A 20520-nucleotide genomic window follows, 5' to 3' on the forward strand; every position below is an offset into this window, starting at 1 on the left:
ATTCAGACTTAAATTGCCTGCTTAGCATTTATTGCTGGGTAAATTTCTAAGATAAACTCCTTGGTTCTAATGCTAGCTAAAAAAGGAAAGATGGGAATTGACTTTCTGGACCCAACCATTAAATAGATTTGGAGGACTTCCTGCCAATGGGGAAGTAAGATAGTCAAAAAGATTTGGCCTGAATAATTTTTTTATTGGCTGGAAGGGTTTGACATTGTCTGACTCACAAAAGGACTAGAAAAGTCCTCTAGCCATGACTAGCCTGCAGAAGAGCTGTGAATACTCCTTTAAGGGACTAGCCCATTTCATGTGTGTCTTCCTCTCTCCACTCACTTGGCCATCACCCTAGTTTAAGCCTTTTCCATCTCTCTCCTATATACTGAAATTGCCTCTTAATTGGCCTCCCTGGTTCAAGCCTCTCTCTTCTCTAATCTATTCTCCACACAGCTGCCAAATTGATATTTCCAAAACACATTTTAAACCATGTCATCAAGAAGCTCCAGTGGCTCCAAAGTACCTCCGATAACATAGAAATGTCTTCATTTGACATCTAAGGTTCTTTACAATCTGAATCCATTCTAACTTTCCAAACTGGTAGCACATTGCACCCTGTAATGCATTCTATATTTCAGTCCAACTGGACTACTTCATATTCTCTCTTTATTTTTTCTCTTGCTTATATGAATTTGTAGAGGCTATCCCCATTCCTAGAAGATGTTCTTTCCTTTTTCTTTTAGGAGACCTAGCTTGATTCAAGAGTCTGATATCAAACAGTAGCTCTTATAGAGGACTTTTCTTGGTCTTCCTGATTGTTGGTGATGTCCCCTTTGAAATTATTTTGTTATTACACATCTATGTATATATGCATATATGTATACATGCTTATATCTGTGACATGCCATGCTATTAATTGGAAAGCAAACTCCTAGAATGCAGATGTTTTCATTCTGTCTTTGTGCTCAGTGCTCAACAGACACTTCATAAATGCCTGTAGCATTATATTGAGTTTATTCAAAATGACTGAGACTAAATCATTGTCATTATGGATTTGGAATGTCTCTATATAGAATGACTCTGGATTGGTTTTTGGCCCTACCTACTCTACTCAACATTTTTATCAGTGATTTGGAGGGAAGAAAATTTAATAAATTTACATGTGACAAAAATCATACAACTAAAGAGATAGATGATGCATTTTATAAGTCAGAATCGAATATATTCCAAGCAGGGAATCTAAGAAGATAAAACTTAATAAGGATAAGTTAAGTGCTAATTCTCCAACTTGGACTTTAAAAAAAATCAATGTCAAAAGTAAAATTTGGGAGAGACAGTTGTTTGTCTGAAAATGACATGGAGGTTTTAGTAGAGTGCAAGTCCAACTTGTGTCCAATAGGTAATACTATAATGAAAAGAGCAGTGATGCCCAGAATTAGGCCAATGAGTCCCTCTATGGCCTGCTTCCTCAGGTACATATGCAATATAATATTAGAGTTCTCTGTTTCAAATTTTATAATGTACATTTTAAAGCTGCATTAGAGTGAAAAAAAGAAGATAAAAACCTTGTCATGTGAAGAGAATCATTTAAAGAAACTGGAAATATTTCTGTGGAAGAGGAGACATAGAGGGTGACCTCTATGGACTTCAAATTCTTTAAATTCCTGAAATTTCTTGAGTAGGGGGGCATAACATGGACAAAACTGTGTTTCAGAAATATTAATTTGGCAACTGTGGGGAAGATGTATTGGACAGAGAGTATACCATGTGGAAGAGGGATACTTGGTCTCAGAAAGCAGAACTGGAAGCAATGGGTTAAAGTTTCAGAGAGACTTATTTAGTCATAAAGGAAAGTTTCCTAAATATCAGAGCTATCCAATGGAATATCTTGGAAGGGAATTGAGTTCTCCCTCATTCTAGATTTTACAGAAGATTCTATTGAGCACGTTGGGAGATGTGGTCAAAGAAAATAAACCTTTATTTAAGTCTTGCTTTTTCTAAATGGCATCTAACGTCCTTCCAAATCTGTGATTATAGGATATTGAACTTCTTGTGATCTTGTCATAGTGAATTTCTGAAAACACATATAAAGGCTTTGAAAAATGGAGGAGGAGAGCTGAGAAGGTAATGCAAATCAGAACAATATAGGTTCTGTTGACCTGAAACACTTTAGTCATAAACACCTTGTTAGGCAAGTAGTTCAAAAGTTATTATCCTCATATCATAGATATGGGCTAGGTGGCCCCAATGAACAACTGACCTTTCTCTTCCCTCTTGTAAACCTCAAATTTCCTTAGACTTATAAATGTTGGAAATTTCACCATTGGGATATTTCATACTTGGAAAATTTCTTACTGATAGTCTATTGGAATGGGAACCCCATTGGCATGGGAGGTTCCTTTTCTTCCCTTCTTAAGATTACTTTAGGACAGAAACCCTTTGCTGAACAATGGAAAGGACTTTGACCTATGCTTAAGCATAGAACAGGAATTTCTTTGAGTCTTGATTGATTTTAGAATTGATACAATGGAGATACTTGGAATAAATCTCCACCCTATTCAGTCCTAATAGGATTGAGTAAGGGCTGCAGCCTAGATCAAAATTTAATTATTCCAATCTCTACCCTACTCAAGTTAACAGGATTTAGAAAGGGCTGTAGCAAAGGAGTAAAGATTTAATCATTTGAAAATATGACCTTCAACAGACATGTGCAAAAGCCAGAAACCTCTGGGCGGTCCTGGGTTAAGCTAGAGCCTCCATTGGCACAGGGAAATTGATGAAGAGTGATTGGTAGATGGGAGAACTGAGGGGAGGAACTTGGATGGTTTCCTTAAAGATAGGAGGGTCTGGAGACTGGAGGGGTGGTTGAGGTTTTTTGGTCGAGGTGATTGCGGTGGACTCGGAGAAGCTTGCGCTGAAGGAAGCTGAAGGTGGGGGCCTCTGAGACTGTTTCTCCATTTGGTCACGTGAGTAATAGGGACTGATCTCTTTTCTTTGCCCCAGCTATCTAAGGGCTTGGGCCTTTTGGCCCAGCCTAAACAGAAGGGGTATTTAAGCCCTATTCCCTTCTCTCCCTTTTTCTCTCTCTCTATCTCTAATTCCTTTCTTACTCCTATTGTAATTAAACTCCAAAAAAGGCTGACGGCTGACTTGAGTTTTTCATTTAGGAAATACATAGCTGATTCCTTGGCGACCTTAAATTAATATATATCAGTCTTTTAAAGTGATTCCCTTGTAACACTCTCTTACACATGGCTCACATTCTGTGAATACCTTTGTTCCCACTTTAGACATGAGGAAGCTGAGGCTCAGTGAAATTAAGAAATAACTGCCTATGGTCATAGGAATAGTAGGAGAAAACCAGGGTACATATGTTAGCTTATCTGACTACAAATTCAGTGCTCTTTCTCTATATTAGGTTGTTTACCCTAAAGATAATATCTTGTAGGTTGGCATCCTTTGGTGACCAAATCAAATTTCAATTTTCTCTGTTCTTTCTCAAAAAATATAGAAAACATCAGAAACTTGAGAGCATCCAACCAACTCCAAGAAAGTTTCCTGTTGACATATATGTTTTTTTTTCAAGTGCATGAGGCATCTTTAATTTTGAGAGGCTTTTAGCTAGATAAATTAGAAACATAAAAACAACCAAATGGAAAAGTTCTGCTCTTCTCCCAATAAATTACTTAAAAAGGTTTTGGTATGGCCCATTAATGCTTTTAGAAAAAATCCTGATAAACATAGAACTCAGAGATGAAAACTCTGCCAAATTACAGACAAGGAATCTGGAACTGATTTATTTTATAGTGCATTAACATAACTCGGTAACTTTTACAATCTCACTCAGAGGTTCTTGTAACAGAAAGTTATTTTCTATGAATTCACCCCTGTAATTAGTCAGGAGATAATGTATTTTTGCTAATGCTTAACCAACCAATAATATGAAAACCTGGTTCTCTTTTATTGGGTACCCTGTGGTTGATTGGGTATCATCAAAGCAATCCTCTATTTACTATGAGTGTGAAGTGCTAAATACAACAAACATCCACAGATTTATAAACTCAGTGCAGTTGGTGGTGGGTGGGAAGATGATCACTAAAGGAGAATGTGATTGCCACTCAAAAAGTGCCATTGAAATACTTTTTCAAGGTTCCAGTGCTAAATATTGAATTGTTCCATCAAAGACTACTAATCCCCCCACAAATAAATAAATAAACAAAAATAAATTAAAAACTCAGGGTTCAGAAAGAAGTATAAACAACCTTAATTTTAATAAATTTTTATGTTTGAAAAGGAAGCATAAAAGTTTCAACAATTAACAATTAAGAACACAGAACACAAAACTATTAAAAATACAATGCACATTGCAAAAATATATCCCGATTCCATACTATAGTACAATTAAATAAAAAAAGGAAAACCTTCCCTTTTAACTCTGTCTTGAGAATTCTTGTCTTCTGGAAGGATGGAGGATTTTTACCCCATTTCAAGTTAATATAATCACTGAAAGCCCAATCATTTCATGAATTAATCAATCAAAAGTAAACTAGGTGTATATTTTTACATTTCAATAGCAGGTAAGTAGAGCCAATGCCAAATCCAGTGACCAAAGACTCTCTTTAGGAGAGTGAGAAGAGAGTTTTTGCTTTCTTCCCTCTTCCTCCTTGCCTTTAACTTTGAAAAGTTAGGAGATCTAGAGTCCCAATCAGCACTGGTAGCAGTATCCACTAGCAACTATTGCAAGTGTGGTCAGAGCATTAATAGCCAATAGAATTATCTATATTGGGAACTGAGAGTTCTAGCAAGACCAAGTTGGAGACACAAGAATTTTACAAGGATGCTGACTCTTGGAGCCAAACTTACAGTAACATCACAAGGACTCTAGGAAAGAAGAAAAGGATTTCTAGTAAGTAGGAGCTGGGAACTTCCTTTTATTTTTTTTTTAATCTTTATCTTCTATCTTAGAATCAACACTAAGTAAGTATTATTTCAATGCAGAAGAGTGGTAAGGGCTAGGCAATTGAGGTTAAATGATTTGTCCAGGTTCACAGGTAGGAAGATTTTGAGGTCAAATTTGAATCTAAGACCTCTCATCTTTAAAATCTGGCTCTCAATCCATTGTGACACCTAGCTGTCTTTTAATTTTAGTCCTCCCTTCCTAATGATCTTTTATGTTGTAAGAGCAGAGCATGCCACACAATTTAAGGGGGATGTTTTAGTACTGGCTTACTATAACTTACCTTTCTAAAAAACTAATTAAATTCTATTGATAATGGGGAACATAGAAGTGGAGACCAATAAGCAACAGTATTAGAAAACCCCTCCAACCCCAAGAATTACCCTTATAAGGACTGCTCTTAGGGAGCAGTAGCATCATTCTCTAAGGATTTAGCCTGACAATTCCAGTGGAAATTGGGGAAGTATCTCAAAGTGGGTATTATATTTCCTTATTTGCATTAATTGGTATCTGCCTCTATAACAACCAGAAGGGAGGGTTTATGATTATTCTTGGAGAGATACATTTATCAACACACAACTGTACTGACTGGGTTCATGACAAATTTATATTCTCTAATCTCAACTGAGCCCTCCAAACAGCAAAGGAATCCTTTAATCTTCCTTAATTGACTGTATCTGCACTCCTCACATCAACTGTAACAAACCTTTTCTTTTCTTTTCTCAAGCCTCTCATATTATCTCTTCCAATTTCCATTTTATGGAGGAGCTCACTTCGTAATTTACTTCCAAAATGGTGGTCATTCACATCGTACTCTCTGTTTTCTTCTTCTCTATCTCTCAAAAGTCCTTGGCATTTATCACCAATTCCTCTGATGAAGAGGTGGCCTCTGTACATTAAAATCAACTCTCAACATATATCCACGGTCTCATCTCTTTCCAACTCCTTGAGTGTACTGCCCTCATAATCATACCAATTCTCTCTCTAATCTTCAATCTCTTTCTGTTTACTGGCTCTTTCTGGGTTGTCTATTAGTACCTACCATACTTATTAGTTATTGTCCTGGATTCTCTCCTCAATTCAACCTCTTCAGGAAGCCATGTGCAATTCATGTTTCTGCTTCCTCACTTTCTTCTTATTTTTTTCAAAATATCATTTATTTATGTAGAAAAATTTTCCATGGTTACATATTTATGTTCTTTCCCTTCCCCCTCCTGGAGCCTCACTTTCTTCTGAACCTTTTGTAATCTGGCTTCAAATTGCTCTTTCTGAAATTACCAATAACTTCCCAATTGCCAAAATTGATGATTTTTTTCCTAGTAAATCTCATTCTTCCTTACCCCTCTGTAGTATTAACACCTACCAACTTCCTTTTGTTTTCTCAGCTGTCCTACTTATATAACTATTTCTTCTTAGTCTCCTTTGCTAAATCTTCATGTTATGCCCACAAACTGTGCCCCCCCAAGCTCTGTTCTGGGTCTTCCCTTCTTTCTCTACATGCTGACACTTGGTAAAATCATCAACTTCCAAAGGTTTAATTTCTATCTTGATATAGATGATTCCCAGATCTGTATATCCATTTGTAGTTTCTTCCTGGAACCACTTTATATTTAAAAATGCCTAGCTTCTTTCCTACACAATTTTATATTTTAAAATGCTTTTTAAAATAGAATTGAACACTGTTTATTACTCATGATTCCTGGTTATTCTGTTCTTCCTAATTTTTCATCACTTTCCTTTCTATAACTCTTTCTTATCTAGATATTCTTCTTAGTTTTACTTTGCTAGATAATAATCTACTTCCTATCGGCATGGGTATATCTCAAGGTTGTGTCCTGAGTTCTTATTTCTATTTCTTTTTTTGGTCATCTCTTCATATCTTCTGAATCTAATGATCATCTCTAAGTTGGTGACACCTAGATCTATCTATCCATCCCTAGTCTCTCTCCTGAGTTCTGGTCCATCTTCCCCAACTTGCCAATTACTTAATACCCCTTTTTCTTCTAGAGGTATCCTAAGCCCAGTATGCCCCAAACAGAACTCAGTACTACACTAATAGGATTACAATTTATCTGTCTCTTTCTGTCCCAAGATAGCTAGCTACCCCTTCCCTTCCCCCTCTTTTCTCTCTCAAAATCCCATTTTTCAAAAAAGACTTATTTTGATCCATTTTTGAGGTTATAAAAAAGTGTATATGTATGGGAAGAGAGAGAGGAGGAGAAAGAGACTTTTCTTTTTTTCTTTTAAGCCCTTACCTTCCATCTTAAAATCAGTACTGTGCATTGGTTCTATGGCAGAAGAGTGGTGAGAGCTAGGCAGTGGGGGTTCAGTGACTTGCCCAGGATCATAGGAAGAATTATCTGAGACCACATTTGAACCTAGGACTTTCCATTTCTAGATCTGGCCCTCAATCCACTGAGCTGCCTAGCTGCCCTGGAAAGAAGAAATTTTCAAGGAGCATGCCTTAAAGATTAGATGAACCAAACAATACTATCCCTGAATATTTAAAATATTCAAAATCTCAACTTCAACAAATATTTATGAAAAGCTTACTATGTGCAGATTGCTACTTGAAGCACATTACAAGATAAGATACGGTCTCTGTCCTTATGGAGTTGATCTTTTGGTGTGAAAACATTTAATATAACATATAAAATAATTGACTTACATGTTTTGATACAAGGTAGTAAAAATGTGGTGGCTGTTTGCTTGCTGGTAGTGTTACTTGTGGCTAGGAACAAATTTACCATCTTGTATCTATAAGTGTTCTGTTACCTTTAAATAATGTATTTAGTTTGGCTTTATTTGGCTGTGGGTATTAGACTAGAAACCTGGAGCATCCTTTTAAAATTCAGTCAACTCACTATTCTAGCCATTCTTTGTGATTTGGAAATGAGTTTTACCCATGTAATCTTGGAAGAAAGATTGTACCCATTCTGGGTAATTGCCTGAAAGTACAAGTGGAAGGCCAGACGGGCTGGTCCCCCCACCCCAAATGCCCACCTGCACCTCCCAATTTCCAAATCAGATTTTTACAATCACACTAAATCTCTTGATACCCTGAGGACTAAGTGACTGCCCTAACTGGTGACTAAAAGGAATCAAATTAATCCCAATTCACAAAAACCTGGAGCCTTTTGTTTGCAGCAGAATTCTATCTTTAATATATTAGTAGTATAACTGATTCATCATCACTATTTTAATGAATTTTTTAACCCTTGTCTTCTATCTTAGAATCAATACTGTGTAATGGTTCCAAGACAGAAGAGTCATAAGGGCTAGGCAATGGGGGTCAAGTGACTTGCCCAGGGTCACACAGCTGGGAAGTGTCTGAGGCCAAATTTGAACCTAGGATATCCCATCTCTCAATCCACTGAGACACCCAGCTGCCCCAGTGGAAGACTTTTACAAAAGAAAATGCCCTTCTGTCAAACTTTCACTGGTGTCATAATTTTCTTTTTCAGGTTCCTGGACAATAAAAAGTAGCCCCCAAATTTTCCCTACTAAGAGATACGACTTAGGGAAAGCTTTTGAAATGTATTCCTGCCTTGTCTCATCTATCCAGATGTTGCTTATGTGGTAACCTTACCTGTATAGAACATGTATAAAAATCAGAAAAAAAGAACATGTCTCTGAGTAGCCAAAATGGTACCTTCTAAAATTCATACCCCTGCTCATGGGAAGCCTTTTTTTATTTTTATATTTATATATGATATTTATATGTTTCTAAAAATAGTAAATATTTGATACAGCACTATTTGATGCTTTAAGTTTTTCAAAACTTATTATAAATAATTCATTTTATTCTCAAACAAAGCTTAGGGGTAGGTGCTATTATTATCTCCATTTTAAAGACAAGGACACTGAGGCAGAACAGAGGTTAAGTGATTTGCCCAGGATCACCCACCTCATAAGGGTCTGAGATTGGATTTGAATTCTTCTTTTGAAATCTAACTTTTCAAATGTGATGTTCTGCTATTTAGTATCAGGGAAATTAAGGTATAAATGTTGAGAAGGGTGTTTTTTGTTAGAAATTAGTGTAGGGTTCAAACCATCAGAACTTATTCAATTACTAGCTCCCTTTACATTCACTAAGAATGTGAAAACATGACAAAGAGGGGAGACTGGATTTGAACTGGATCTGAATTTGGATTTGAACTAGTTTTTCCTGACCCTGAGTCCAAGTTCTTTTTTTCTTTGAAAATTTCATTTAATTAATTAATTTAGAATATTTTTCCGTAGTTACAAGATTAATGTTCTTTCCCTCCCCTTACCCCAATCTCCTCCAATACCGATGCAATTTCACTGGGTTTTACATGTGTCATTGATCAAGATCTATTTCCATATTATTGATATTTGCACTAAGATGATCATTTAGAGTCTATATCCCAAGTCATTTCCTCATCAACCCACGTGATCAAGCAATTGTTTTTTTCTTCTATGTTTCTGCTCCCACAGTTCTTTCTCTGGATGTGGATAGTGTTTTCTCATGAGTCCCTCAGAGTTGTCCTGGATCATTGCATTACTACTAATAAAGAAGTTCATTACATTTGTACCACAGTGTATCTGTCTCTGTGTATAATTGTACCACAGTGTATCTGTCTCTGTGTATAATGTCCAAGCTCTAATGAGTTAAGGTTAGCAGAATAGTGTAGTATGAGAGTAGAAGAGTGTGCAGCATTGAAAATAAAGTTTTTGAGGGCTAAGGCTGTCTTTTAATACTCATATCCCTAACTTCTACTCTTGTTCTTGACTTTTTGAACTTCAAAACAAGACCTTCTGCCTGAGTTCTTCCCTCTTCCCTTGCTTCTTTCCTTCCATTCTTTCCTCCATTCATGTCTGACAGATAATAGGAACTTGAGAAATGTTTCTTGATTATTGGTTGATTGAAAGATGAGAGAAGAATCATAAAAATATATAGAAGCAAAAAAATACAAAACAGAGCCTGGAGTCATTGATTTTGAGCTCCAAAGGACCTCAGAGTTCATCTAGTACCACCCCCTCTTTTTACAGATGAAGAAATTTAGGATCGGGGAAGTTAAATGACTCGACCCAGGTCACAGAGGCATTAAACATCAGAAGTATGATTTGAATCCAGGCCTTCTGACTCTTGACATAATGTGTGTGTGTGTGTGTGTGTGTGTGTGTGTGTTTTATTGTGCAATACACAACTGGGGGAATTGAATTCAAAGATCAATGTCATATTGAAAGTAAACATCTTCTTGGGGCTTGGTATTGGAAGAAATCTGTTTTCATCACAGTTCATCTGTCTCCAAGATGTATGACATTGGGTGTTTTCCCTTATCTGAGATATTTTCTCATCTGCAGAATAAAGATACATCTTCCTGCCCAGGCTTTGAAAGCACTTCTTAAGAATTCTGACTCCAAGACTTCTTATACTATGCCAACAATGCATATGTAGACATTTTGGCCACAGTTTTGCCCTTGTAAGTTGAGATTTATTTGCTTTTGCTTTTCTCTTCCAAAGCACATAGTAAATAAGAAAGTATCTGAATAATGGTGAGCTGGTTAAGAATTGTTTCCATGTAAACAAACTGTGATATCTGAACAGACTCCTGCTGAATAGTCAAATGTGGCTGGCATATTTTCTCAAATGTAAAATGAACAAGTTGAATTAGATCAGTGATCTCCAAATTCTTTGAGGCATAATTAGACACACCCATTTGTGTTGATATACCATCATGTAAAGAAATATATACATAAATAGGCATATGAATACACAAACACATGTATAAATTGCCTACATATACTTCTGTCAATTGTCAGTTAATGTCAATTATATTCCAAAAACATGTTGGTGTGGGACTCTCTTCTCATTGGTAGATATCAATGCCCTATTCCTGCATGAGGGGTTGGGCAGAGATGGTGCTATCAGGAGAATGGAGAATGCCAATTGTTTGAATCTCCTCCAGGCTCTTTGGCTCTTGAGTCTTTTCATCCTGGTCAGTCACTTTGGACACTGGGGGTCTGAGTTGTGATGCCCTGCCAAGCTGACCCAAGTGAATAGAGGAAAAGATTGGAAGTTTATAAAGACAAGAGGGACAGCAAAATAATAATCTGTGAGTGGTAGGTATGATTGGGTGGAACTCTTCTTCCTCCAAATTGGTATTGTGGGGAGAGTAGGAAACAGAGAGGGGTGTGCTGGTGCCAGCTTGAACCAGCTTGTGAGAGCCAATTGTTAATATTTTTCGCATGAACATCTGTGCCCTAGAAATGGCAAATGCTATAAACCAGGGCTTGATATAATTGTTTTATGGATTGTGTAGATCCATGTTGGTGAACCTATGGCACACACATGAGAATGCTGCTCCCTTCCCCCTCTCCACCATGCCTGAGGACATTTTTCTTATTACCCTTCCCTCTGCCCAGCAACCCAATGGGAGTGCTTCCTCCCTTCCCTGTTTAGGGTAAGGGGGTGGCTCACATATGGTATGAGGATGCAGTTTGGACACTCGGTCTCTAAACAATTCGCCACCATGGGTCTAGACCAAAGGTGTCAAAGCCTACAGGTGGCTACCATACTCCAGGGTGAATTCTGATTCACAAAACATAGATAATATCAATATGTGTTGTTGTTTGTTTTTTTTTAAGGGATTATGTAGAAGCTAGGATACTCAATATGGATTAGCACTCTGATTCAATTTTAGTTTGATAACACTAGCCTAGACTTAAAGTGATGGAGAAGATGTTAATTAAGCAGATAAAACTTAAAACAATGTTTCTTGAGAACTTTTTTTGGAAGAGCTAATTCTTAAACATTTCCTAGCCCACTACTGTATTTACTGCTCTACTATAAATAAGTGGCTGATCATACAGCCTCAGCCCCATTCCATGGTATCCCAAGTAGATAGATAAAACATTTAGTAAGCATTTACTATGTGTAATAAACAATGTAAGTATTGGAGATACCAATACGAGCAAGTGAGGAAGTTCTTGACCTCAAAGAGCTTAGATTGGAATAAAGTAAAACAATAAAAAAGGTGCTGGGAAGGGAAGGAGGGTGAGGTGGAGTGCCACCAGTCTGGCACGGTGTGGAGATAACTGGAAATTATTGTGGGCTGCTGCCAGGCAAGATGAAGGAATGCTCATCTGGTTCTAGGGCAAAGTCCAAGGTTCCAGTGGGAATGATGGCTTTAGTGGAGTTGGTATGGCCAGGCAAGCTGCCACTTCAGATGACTTTTGAGATACTAAAGATACTTAATAGCCATCATTGTCTATTTAAAGAGTACCCAGTCTGGAGTAGGAAGATGAGTTAAAATCTGCTCTCACTTACTAGCTGACTGAACCTGGGCAAATGACTTAACTTTCTAACTGCCTCAGTTTTCTTATCTATAAAGTGGGGATAATAATAACACATATCTCTCAGAGTTGTTGTGAAGATTAAATGAGATAAGAGTAAAGCACTTAGCACAGTCCTGGCATATAGTAAAAGCTCTATAAATGTTATTTATCAACATTTTTATTTTTTCAAGTGTTTTTAAGTTTGCAAAAATATTTTACATAGGCTATCTCATTTGATATATAGCCCTGTAGAAGTAGTTGCTCTCATCCCCATTTTGAGAAAATTGAGAGTATTAGGACAGCTCGACCTTTATTTCCTCAGTCATTTCATCCTTCACTTGTCACATTTTATAGATGAGACTGAGTGATTATGTGACTTGGCCAAGGTCTCACAACTACCACGTGACTGAGGATTTGAGTTCAGATCTTCAAGGCTCCAAGTTCAATATTCTGTCTACTGTGATACCTAGATCTTCTTGTATTTTCTACCTCCAAATCCCTATCATTTTTACATCAAGAAGATATAATAAATAAAGGGGATATAATATTATTATTACATAATAATAAAGGAGTTTTAATATTGTCAGAAAAGATTCCCTTAGTCAAGGGAATACAGAATTGGGGGGTGGGAATCAATAACATTCTTTGTTAAGTCCACAAGATTTATTATTTTTAATATTCTTTTATATTGATTAATCAAGAAAATCTTTCTAAGAATTTACATGATTCATGTTCTTTCCCTCTCTTCCTCCCATCCCTTCCATAGCCAATAAGGAATTCTACTGTATTTTACATGTGTCATTGATCAAGATCTATTTCCATATTATTGATAATTGCACCAGGGTGATCATTTAGAATCTACATCCCCAATCCTATCACCATTGACCCATGTGATGAAGCAGTTGTTTCTCTTCTGTGTTTCTGCTCCCACAGTTCTTTCTCTGGACCACAAGCATTTATTATGCACTTACTATATAACAGGAATTCTTCTAAGTGCAGGGAATACAAATGCAAGCAAAAAACATTACTATTCCCACCCTCAGGGAACTAATATTCTGGTGGGAGGAAATGACATACAAAAGGAAACTGAACAAGGGAGGTAGAGGAAGGAACTTACCTTGGGGACATGGTTGAGAAAGAAGTCTATTAACTGGAGTAGAGCTGGGAGATGAATGAAGGAGTCAACAGAGCTGGACTGGAGGAGAGGAAGTTACCCTAAGGGTGCAGCTATCTTTCTTTGTGAAAAAGGCTTCCTTGGTTGTAGACAAAGAGGTCCAGACAGTCAGGAGAAGACCATCAATAGGAATTTCCTTCAATGGGATCTATTGCTGGATGAAGACCAACTCCTGGTATGGATTTTTAGTTCTGTGAGATGCCCGAGTTAATATTTGTTAACAATTACACCCCCCTCCATAATGGGGCAAACTCCCTACTGGAAGCCACTTGCCAGGATTTTTAATAACACGGTTGTTCCCCACACTTTGTGGCTGTAGAAAGAGTTACTGAAACTCTTATTTGCTGTGGTTTGGGAACATGACCTTGGGTCTACAAGTTTCTGAATGGTGAGAAAATTGTTTATTCTCACCCTTGTTACTGAGTCAAATGTTGGCAAAATTAGCCTGATTCCATTTGACAAGAATTTGTGGAATGCCTTTAATGGATAATGTCTATCCAGTGTTGTCCAGGGAATGCAAGGGAAAAAAGTATAACCGAAATGCCCTCTTCTCAAGGAGCAGATGATATTTGGGACCATTTGGCATCTGAGAGAGGCAGTGCAGAAAAGGAGGAGGAGGAAGAGGCCTGGAATTCAAGTCAAAGGAATAGAATTTGAATCTCAGCTTTGTCACTTCTTTTTTTCCATGTTATATTTAAATATATTTTATATACAAAGTTACAATCTGAACCCCAATGATTCAATAATAGAAATAAACATTGAAATAACAGCATTACTAGATGAGCTGTTTGTTCATAGAGACAAAGCCTCAACTTCAAATGGGACAGCTAGTGGACCACTGAATGGTAGTAGCACATGTCAGGTTACAGAGGCAAGGAGAAATTAGCATAAGATGTCTAGGACAAAACTTAAAGAAAATTAGACCATTAACTATTTAGAACTTGTTTAAAAGATTGAGAAATATGCAGTTGAATTAACAAAGGAAACAGTTGTGTTGAAAAAGAAAAGATAGCATTTAGAAAATGTTCTGGGAGCAGCTGAGTGACTCAGTGGATTGAGAGCCATGCCTAGAAATGGGAGGTTCTGGGTTCAAATCTAACCTTAGATACTTCCCAGCTGTGTGACCCTAGGCAAGTCTCTTGACCCCCGTTGCCTAGCCCTTACTGCTCTTCTGCCTTGGAACCAATACATATTGATTCTAAGACAGAACATAAGGGTTTAGCAAAAATGCTGTGAGGGGCAACACCAATGATGATGGAGTGGGAGGCATATCTCTGTGAATACACATTCCATGTGACTTTGGGTAAGCCATTGAATTTGTCTGACACTCAGTGACCTCATCCATAAAAGGAGGACATTGGAGTAGCTGATTTCTAAAATCTTTTCCAGTTTTAAAATTCTTTGCAGTCTAAGGAAGCTAGAGGTAATGCTGCAGTGTGGATAGAGTCCTGGTTATATTGTCAAAAGCCTTGAGTTCAAACTCTACCTTTTATTTTTACCATGTGTGTGACCTTGGATGAATCACTGAGCATTCCTGACTCTCAGTTTCCTCATATTTAAAATAAAGGGAATAGAAGAAAGTACCTGTAAGAGCCACAATCTTATGAATCTATAAGAATAAAATTATTTTAGTCGCTGGTCTCACTCTCCAAGGGTCAGGGTGGTCATATCTCTCCTTCAGAAGTACCTTTGAGGGTTTGAGTGTATTTTTCCTATTGCTATTTGCTTCAGCTCCCCATTTGGGTATGTTCTGCCATTAGTTAGCCATAAATAGCCAGTAGCCCTGGAAGAGAAAATGGCAAACCCCTCCATTGCCAAGAAAACCCCATAAAACTCATGAAGAGTTGGACACAATGGAGAAGAATGAACTTACTAGCTACATGACCCTGGACAAGCCACTTAACCTGGTAGCCTGAGTCTCTTCATTTGAAAAAAAAAAAGAGCTGAACAACAACAGTAATAACCAGAAGCCCATTTCTACTTTTACTGTTTCATCAATTAGCTTTTATAAAGGGATGCTTATTTCAAAGATGTTGCAAGAGGATAAGTACAAACATTTTTTCCTCCAATATGACTCCATGCCACCTTAATTTCTTTTTTTTAAACCCTTACCTTCCATCTTAGAATCAATACTGTGTATTGGTTCCAAGGCAGAAGAGTGGTAAGGGCTAGGCAATGGGGGGGGGGTCAAGTGACTTGCCCAGGGTCACACAGGAAGGAAGTGTCTGGGGTCATATTTGAACCCAGGACCTCCTGTCTCTGGACCTGGCTTTCAATCCACTGAGCTACCCAGCTGCCCCATATACCACCTTAATTCCTGAGAAAAATGGACTCCTTCTTAACACAGGGGTCCCCACCAACTTCTTATGTGAATTAATTTAATGAAATTCAGTTCAACAAACATTAAGCACAAAAGAACTTGGTGGGGACCCCTGTGTTAAATAGGAGTCCATTTTTCTCTGTGGGGTAAATACTGTAGCTAACAAGATTACAAAGGCCAGTCCTGGTCTTCTGAATTCCATGCTAGCAAGAAGTAGAAAGAGAAATTCCATTTAAGAACACACTAGATGATTTAAATATTTAAGAATCTATTTGCCAAAACAAACACAGGAACTATATGAATACAACTGAATGTCCATGCTACTAGGAGGAGCGATAAGAAATTTACAAAATTGTTCTGATGCAAGGAATAATTTAGGAGTGCAAAGAAGAGAGCCAGAAAAAAAGCATAATATGAAATTTGAGGTGAAAGAGAGCATTTTTAGTTGGGGGGATCAGGAAAAAGATTCATGGAGGAGGTAGGGCTTGAGATGGGTCTTGAAGGAAGTAAATCTCAATAAATGGAGACCTAGTTGAGTGTGTCCCAGTCATGAGGAATGACTTTCATCAATGCATGGAAAGATCAGGATGCAATCAGAATGACTAGTAATCTAATTTCACTGAAATTATAGACTAAGTGGATGAGAGGGGTGGGGGAGATAGATTACCATCTCTTTGTGGAAGGTCTTGAATACCTAGATAAGAAATGTATATTTTATCTTGTAGGCAATGGGGAGCCATTGACAGTTTCTAAGCTAGAGAGTGACATTCATAATCATGCATTAAAAGAGTTGCTGTTGTAGTTATTGCTATTGTCAGTGGTATAGAGGATGGATAGAGGAATGGAGAATTGAGGCAACTAGTCTAATTAGGATCTTATAATAATAAATCACTCAGAAGGGTGGCTACTGAACAAAGAAAAATAGCTAGGAATTGTTGAGCAGTCATTTGTAGTTACTTTGTAAAATTCTATGAAGAATTTTATGAAGGATCTCTTGATGACAAAAGCCCATTACTTTTTTTTTTTTGGTTACTTGACTTCATGCTATGAGGGGAGAGGAATAGAAAATGAATTGGCTTGGAGATCAGGAAGCCTTTGTTTTAGTACTGGCTTTGTTACAGACTCAGCATGACATTGAGAAAATGACTTCCCTTTTTGGTTCCTATTTTTCTTGCCTACAAAATGAAGGCACTGGACAGGATAATGCCTGGGGTCCTTCTGTTCTATAGTTGGAGCAAGAAGAGAACTTAAAGGTCATGTAGTCCAACTCTTTCATTTTACCAAATAGGGAAACCAAGGCACAGTGAGATGATTCCCAACTTAATAGTTTATGTTATAAAAAAAGCTATTTATACAAACTAAGGGATGTTTTCTATTAGAACCTTTGCTTTTAGTCTATCTTGCTCTATTTTTAAAAGGAATTAGGAGAGATTGAAAATCATAATTTAAATTTCCCAATGTGCTTCTATTCCAATTTGCAGTTTATTTTTTATTTTTTTTTGCCATTAATAACTGTCTCCAAATTCTGTCTTTAGGGTGAGTCTTTCCATAGCTGATTTCAACCCAAACATGAAATTTTTGGGAAAGGTTTAGGAAAATCTGTTCAGTACCTTCTTTTCCTCTCAGGCCCAAAATAGCTGAGTTTATTCTTCCAAATGAGCTTGTGGTCAGGACTTTATGAAAGAGTCTGAATGAGAATGAAAAGGATTTACATTCAAAATCATTACTTCGGGTAAATAGTCTACATATATTTATACTCTGTATAGAGTAGAATAATTACTAGAAAGCAGAGCACCAGACAGATGAAACAGACAAATAATTGGCCTAGGGTAGCACTTGAAGAGAAGACTTTCTAATGAGTCTTGGTGCATTTTTCTTGTGACCTCCGACCTATAATATAGGGCCATGCCACTCTCCGGTTTACACAATCACATTTTAGAATTAATTTAATCAAAGCATAATTAGTAAGGCAACTACAATATATGTCATCTCTCGTTTCCTTCCAAAATGTACTTCATTGGAACTCTGATCACAAAGATGTAAGTATGCCCTCTTCTAGTGTACATCTCTGGCTATCTATGTCTATACATTCCTTGAAACATTTGTCTATGATCTCCCTATTGATGGTCAATCCACCATATTCTGGGATTCCTTACTCCTCATGGCTTTGTGTGGGTATTAAGGGAGCATTTGTACTGTCCATAGGTTGTGCTTTACTCTGATTACCTGCCCAGTTCATATTCTCTTTTTTAATACATTTTAGGTAATGTTTTTAAAGCTAATTTTTCTTACATAATTTCGTCATTTGTGTATTTATTTCTCAATACTCTCTTCTTAGTGGATTTTGTTACATTATCCTTTCCTGGCTCTCCTATTTGTCTAACCACTCACTCTTCTGAGCTGCCGGATCATGTTAAGTCTTCCAACTTTGAGTGTTCCCTAAGGCTCTGTCCTGGGTCCTTTTCCCCCCTTTTTATACCATCTCTTGGTGACCTCATCGGCTCGGGTGGGTTTAATTAATTATCATCTCTATGCAGATGAAGCCCAGATGCAAATACTGAGTCAAAATAGCTCACTTGATCTTCAGCACCTTATTGCCAAGTAATTATTGAACTCTTCAGATTAGAATTTCCAAGGACATCTTAACTCAATGTGTCTAATACTGAAGTAATTATCTTTCCCTTCCTGCCTGTTCTTCCAGATATCTCTGTTATGATTAGAAACACCACCATTCTTCAGGTCCTCTACATTTTCAATCTCATCATTATCATCAATTTCTCAAATACCACTCTCCCTATTTCATATATTGAAACAGATGCCAAGTTGCCATTTCTACCTCTAATATCTCCCCATCAGAACCCCTTCTTCTCTCTACTCACATAGTCACTCCCACAGTTCATTTTTTTCCTCTCTTTCTCTCTCTCCCTCTTTTTCTCTTCCTTCCATCTTTCCTTCCTTCCTTCCTTCCTTCCTTCCTTCCTTCTTTCTTTCTTTCTTTCTTTCTTTCTTTCTTTCTTTCTTTCTTTCTTTCTTTCTTTCTTTCTTTCTTTCTTTCTTTCTTTCTTTCTTTCTTTCTTTCTTTCTTTCTTTCTTTCCTTCTTTCCTTCTTTCCTTCTTTCCTTCTTTCCTTCTTTCCTTCTTTCCTTCTTTCCTTCCTTCCTTCCTTCCTTCCTTCCTTCCTTCCTTCCTTCCTTCCTTCCTTCCTTCCTTCCTTCCTTCCTTCCTTCCTTCCTTCCTTCTTTCCTTCTTTCTTTCTTTCTTTCCTTCTTTCTTTCTTTCTTTCTTTCTTTCTTTCTTTCTTTCTTTCTTTCTTTCTTTCTTTCTTTCTTTCTTTCTTTCTTTCTTTCTTTCTTTCTTTCTTTCTTTCTTTCTTTCTTTCTTTCTTTCTTTCTTTCTTTCTTTCTTTCTTTCTTTCTTTCTTTCTTTCTTTCTTTCTTTCTTTCTTTCCCTAACTAAGATTTTTCCTACTCCAGTCCACCCGCCACAGAGTTTCCAATGTAAATTTAAAAGTATCAGTGCCTGGCACATAGTGGAGGTCCTTCCTTTCTTTGCATTGGCTGTCTCCCATGCCTGAAACACAATTTTCCCTCACTCTTTTTTCATAAAACCTCTCTTCCTTTAAGACCCAGACCAAGCATCACCATCTATGTGAAACCTTTTTGTTTATTTCCTCTCCTTAGTGGCTCTTGTTCACCTCTAAAATTACCTAGTATTTAACTCCTTTGTATTTATTCTCTTTCTATTGTTGCTATATATACTCTTTTATATCACAAGACTCCTATGTTAGTATGTAAGCCCTTTGAGAAAGTAACTTGTTTCATTTTTCATTCCTTTTGTATTTGCATCCCCATCTCCTAATATAATTCTTAGCACATAGAAGGTGTTTGATAAATACTAATTTATTGGTGAATATATGATATCACAAATCTACTAAAGACCAGGAATGTGGACTTTTACTAAGGCCTTACTGTGCTGTGAAGACACCTGGGGTTCCCAAAGGAACAGAAGGTTGGAAAAGTTTTCTATCACTCTGTCAAGGTTTCAGCTCTTGTCTCTTCTTGTCTACTACTGTATGTGGTCAAGGACCTTTCTGGTGAAATGTAGAGAGAATCGTTGCCATAAAAATTCATAAATACCTCTAACTAAATCAGAGGTTTGCAGACTGTAGCCATGTTTTTATATGTCCAGAAGTAGTTAAGAATAATTTTATTTTTTTAATTAAAAAATGGACTGTATAAAAATAGGCACTGGGAGGCCAGATTGGGCGGGCCATAGGGCTATTTCCCAACCTTTGGACTCAGACAGTGTGGAAGGAAATCACAGAATCACAGATAATTTACAATTTCAATTATGAAAAACAAATACACTTATTATTTTATTAGAAGTTGTGAAAGGCAGTATAGTTTATAAGGGCCATCCCTAGTGCCAGGAAGTCATGAGTTCAAGGGCTGCCTCTGACACCTTGTGGCTGAGTAACCCCAGTCAAATCTTAGTGCTTCAGGAAACTTCTAAGCTCACTTTCCAAACTATAGAAAACTTGTTCATCTGTATCGGTAGAGAGTATTTCTTCTTTGAAAGCTCCTTACAGTGATGACACAGGCCAAAAACAACAAAAAACATCATAGTAGCAATAAAATTTGGGTAGTTAGGTGGCATAGGGGATAGAATGGTGGGCCTTGGGTCAGGAAGACCTGAGTTCAAATCTAAACTCAGACATATACTATCTGTGTGACCTAGACAAGTCATTTAATTCTTTTACCTCACTTTTCTCAT

At 37.2% G+C, this 20520-nt stretch overlaps 1 protein-coding gene across 1 annotated transcript in view; it reads right to left on the minus strand.

Annotated features, from left to right (window-relative positions):
- BBOX1 (gamma-butyrobetaine hydroxylase 1) overlaps positions 1-13691 on the minus strand; it is a 115296-nt gene extending 101605 nt beyond the window's left edge. The window contains exon 1 of the mRNA XM_056801999.1: positions 13371-13691. The gene's annotated coding sequence lies outside the window, so the exon portion shown is untranslated. The remainder of the gene's footprint in view (positions 1-13370) is intronic.
- Positions 13692-20520: the final 6829 nt, after the last annotated feature.

This window comes from Monodelphis domestica, chromosome 6, assembly GCF_027887165.1.
Source record: "Monodelphis domestica isolate mMonDom1 chromosome 6, mMonDom1.pri, whole genome shotgun sequence".
NCBI lineage: Eukaryota > Metazoa > Chordata > Mammalia > Didelphimorphia > Didelphidae > Monodelphis > Monodelphis domestica.